Source organism: Octodon degus, unplaced genomic scaffold (assembly GCF_000260255.1).
Source record: "Octodon degus isolate 3935 unplaced genomic scaffold, OctDeg1.0 scaffold00048, whole genome shotgun sequence".
Lineage (NCBI taxonomy): Eukaryota > Metazoa > Chordata > Mammalia > Rodentia > Octodontidae > Octodon > Octodon degus.
In genome coordinates, this window is record NW_004524624.1 from 12,117,437 (window position 1) to 12,122,017 (window position 4,581).

A 4,581-nucleotide genomic window follows, 5' to 3' on the forward strand; every position below is an offset into this window, starting at 1 on the left:
GGGGAGCTCAAACTGAGCAGTCCCCAGGAGCTGCACACCCCAATCAATCTCAGTTGTGGCACCAAAACGTACGGGTTTTGGCGCTGTGGAGAGACACTGACAGAGGTAAAAAGAAAGCCTTTATTGCCAGCATGGAAGAGCTGCTGGAGACTGCAAGGACCCTCGCAGGAGAAAACTGTGGAATGAGATTTTATTGCGTTGGACTAGAGGTGGAGTTTACATTGGTCAGCAAAGCATTGTGTTGAAAGAGGATTGGAAGCTTGCTGGCACACCTGCCAAAAGGAAGCGGGAAGTTTATTTTTGGATTAGAAGAACACAGAAATTAGCATAGGAAGGACATGTAGTCATTTTTCTGGGACCCAGCGCCATGTTGGATCAATGCCATGATTACCTTGGGCGAGTTTTATACGGGCAGAAACCCATCACATATCCCTTTATTTGTTGGTCTTTGTTCTTTGCTCTGGCTAATGTTGGGAATACAGTATTGAACAGGATTGGTGATAGTGGAATGGTTTTCTTCTCCTGATCTTAGAGGAAAAGTTTTCAGCTTTCCCCATTTAATGTGATGTTGACAGTAAGTATGTCATAAATGGAGGTTTTATCAGATTAAGATAAAGTACTATATACATATTTTCTTCAGGGGTTTTATCATGAAAAGATTTGGAGTTTTTCAAAAGCCTTTTCTGTGTCATTTGAAATGATCATGTGATTTTTGTCCTTGATTTTCATTTGATGTGTCACATTTATTGATTTGCATATGTTGAGCCATCCTGCAAACCTGAGATTTAGTCTATTTAGTCATGATACATAATCTTTTTGTTGATTTGTTGCAGTCTGTTTGACAGTATCTTGTTGAGAATTTTTTCATCTATGCTCATTGAAGAGATCGATCTATAGTTCTCTGTTTTGCTTGAATCCTTGTTTAGTTTTAAAATCAGGATAGTGGTAACTTCCAGGAATGACTCTGGGAGTACTCCTTTCAATTTTGTTGCAGAATTTGAGGAGTGTAGGTATTAGATCTTCCCTGAAGTTTTTGTAGAATTCAACTGTAAATCCATCTGGACTTGGGCTTTTCTTAGTAGCTTTTGTATTACTGCTTCAATTTCATTGCCTGTTACTGGATTAGTCAGGGTTTTTTAATTTTCTTGGTTCAAAACTAATAAATCCTGGTTCAGTTTTGGTAATTCATATGTATCTAAAAATCTAGTCCTCGGCCTTGGACCATATAGTCATTGCAATGTCGATACCCAAGAAGAACCGAATCACCATTTATGAGCTCCTTTTCAAGGAGGGGGTGCTGGTGGCCAAGAAAGACATCCACATGCCCAAGCACCCAGAGCTGGCAGACAAGAATGTGCCCAACCTTCACGTCATGAAAGCCATGCAGTCTCTCAAGCCCTGAGGCCATGTGAAGGAACAGTTTGCCTGGAGACACTTCTACTGGTACCTTACCAACAAGGGCATCCAGTATCTCTGTGACTACCTCCACCTCCCCGTACCCCACTCCCCGAGATTGTTCCTGCTACTCTGCACCGCAGCCGGCCTGAGACTGGCAGACCCCAGACCAAAGGTGCGGAGGGCGAGCAGCCCATAGGGCTCACACATGGGGAGGCCGACAGAGATGCCTACTGACGCAGCGCCATGCCCTCTGGTACCAACAAGAAGGCCAAGGCCAGTTCAGCCACTGAATTCCAGTTTAGAGGCGGATTTGGTCGTGGACATGGTCAGCCACCACAGTAAAGTTGGAGGACTTTATTTTCCATTGAATAAATGTGTAGCTAGAAAAAAATAAATAAATTAAAATTAAAATTAAAAAATAAAAGTCTATCCTCTTCTGAATTCTCCAATTTATTGGTATATAGGTATGAAGAGTAGTTACTAATAATTGAATTTCAGTGGTGTCCATTGGAATTTTACTATTTTTGCTTCTAATTAGATTGATTTGAGTCTTTGCTCTTGTTTTTCTGGCTATATTGGCCAAGAGTTTGTCCATTTTGTTGATTCTTTTGAAGAACCAATTCCTCAACTCATTGGTTCTTTGTATTTTCTTTTTAGTCAATTTCATTGATTTCTGTTCTGACCTTTAAAATTTCTTTTCTTGTACTAGCTTTGAGTATAGAGTCTTCTTGTTTTTTAGGGCTGTGAAGTACATCATCAGGTTATTCATTTGGAATTACTTTATTTTTGTTATGTGGGCATTCACAGCTATACACTTTTTAGTAAGTGCTGCTTCTTGTCTCATAAATCTCATAGAAACTGTCTTATTTCTCCCTTGATTTTTTTCTGTAACACATTGTTTATCTAATAATATATTGTTTAGTTTCCAAGGATTCACACAATATTGGTGTTTTCTTTTGTCACTGATTTCATTACACTTTGATTTGATAATGTATAGGGTACAACTTTAATTCTTTTTTACATTTACTTAAGCTTGCTTTATTGGCTAGTATATAGTCTGTCTTGGAGAAAGCTCCATGTACTATTAAGAATATGTGTTCTGTTGCTGGATGAAACATTCTATAGATAGCTGCTAAGTTCATTTGTTCAAAGGCTTTTTTAAACTCAATATTATTTTATCAACTTGATCTATTTGTGATAGTGTGGTACTGAGGTTCCCCAATATAACCGTTCTTGTGTCTGTCATCTATTATTCCAGTAGTACATTTTATGAAGTTTGGGTGCACTGTTGTTCAGTGTATATATGTTAATAATTGTTTCCTCTTTCTATTGGATTGTTTCTGTAACAAATATGTACTGATCTTCTTTGTCTTGTTTGATCACTGTTGGTTTGAAGCTCACTTTGTCTGAATATAGGATAATTACCTCTACATTATTTTTCAGGTTCCTGTTGCACTGAATGTTGTTTTCCATCCATTGATTTTCAGTGTGTGAGTTTGTGGGATAAATGTTTCTTCTATACAGCATATAGTTGGATTTTGTTTCTTGACCTATTCTGCCAGTTTGTGTCTTTTGGTTGAGGAATTGAGATAATTTACATTGAGAATTATTACTGACTGTTATTGACTTATTCCTGTCCTTGTCTTATTTTCCTGTTGCTGATTCCCTATCTTTCCTATATACTTGAGTGCTCACATTACCTAGTATATTCATTATACTAGGTCTTTTGAGATTGTTAGCTTCATTATCTTTCTAGGATATCCTTAAAAATTTTTGAAGTACTGGTTTGATGGTCATGAATTTCTTTAGTGCTCTTTATTATGAAAATGTTTTATTTTTCCATCAATTTTTAAAGATAATTTTGCTGGCTATATCAGTCTGGGTTGGAAACTGTTTTCTTTAAGGACTGAAACACTTCACTGTAAGTTCTCTTGGCCTTTATAGTTTGTGCTGAGAATTCAGTGGTAATTCTAATGGGTTTCTCCTTATAAGGGATGCGTTGCTTGTCTCTAACCATTTTTAAGATTCTGTTGTTGTGTTGGATTTCCAGGATTTTAACTATGATGTGCTGGGGAAATATTCTTTTCTGATTGTGGTTAATTGGGTTCTATATGACTGACTTATTTGTATATTAATTTTTTTCTCCTTATTTGAGAAGTTTTCAGATTTAATTTCAGTAAACAGATGTTTAAGGTTATTTGTGTTCTCGTCTGATTTTTTACTATTGCCAATTAATCTTAGGGTTTTTTGCTTCATCTAAGAGCTATTGATCAGTTTTTCGTGTTCCTTTGTTTTTAAGTTATCCCTTGGTATGTTTTCTAGGTTGGACTCAAGCTTATGATCCTGTTTTAGCTTCCCAAGTAGCTAGGATTACAGGTTTGTTCCACCATGCCCAGAAAAATTTATTTTTAAAATAAAAAACAAATACTGCAGATTTAGACCATTTATAGCACTTTTGTTATAATAATTAATATTAAAAATAACATAAAATTATTTAATCCTTAAAAAATAAATTGAATTTCTATATGAAAATACTAAGAGTAAAAAGTATAACAATTTACTTTAAAATATTTATTAGTGAGAAATAAAGAGTTTTCTGATTAATATTTAGGTAACAAGAAATCAAATAAATTAAAATATAAAATTCCAATTAATTGAGATTTTCTTGTATCAAATTATACATGTAAATATAGAAATGTGTTTCTTATATAATTGCCTTTCTTTAGAAAGAATCACTGATATGAAAGAGATTTGATGTCAAATTAAATTAATAGTACAGACTAACAACTTTAGATTTTCCATATGGGATGCATATGTTATTTGAATGGATTTTAAAATAGTACATGAAAAAAAACAAACAAGTAAGTGACTGCTAGAAAGAATGCAAATAAAATCACAGGTGTAAGTTTACCTAGCGTATTACCAGTTGATATTACTATGTTTGAAAAGCCTTTAGCTCTATCTTTATAGAATGTTTCCTTTGTCCAACATTCTACAGGAGGAGTTTCATTTCATAATTCACAACCATACTAACATCCCAGCTCATTGAATCAGGAATTTACTAAAACATTTGTTTTGAATTATGCCACATTTTCTTTCCATTTCTGTAACTAAAAGCTCTTTTTAAGTCTCACTCATAGTTTCTGTATTTTGTGCCATCTGCTTTCTACACTATTTGGCAGC

At 34.9% G+C, this 4,581-nt stretch overlaps 1 pseudogene; it reads left to right on the forward strand.

Annotated features, from left to right (window-relative positions):
• Window positions 1-1,237: 1,237 nt before the first annotated feature.
• Window positions 1,238-4,581, forward strand: part of LOC101568416 — a 16,789-nt pseudogene continuing 13,445 nt past the window's right edge.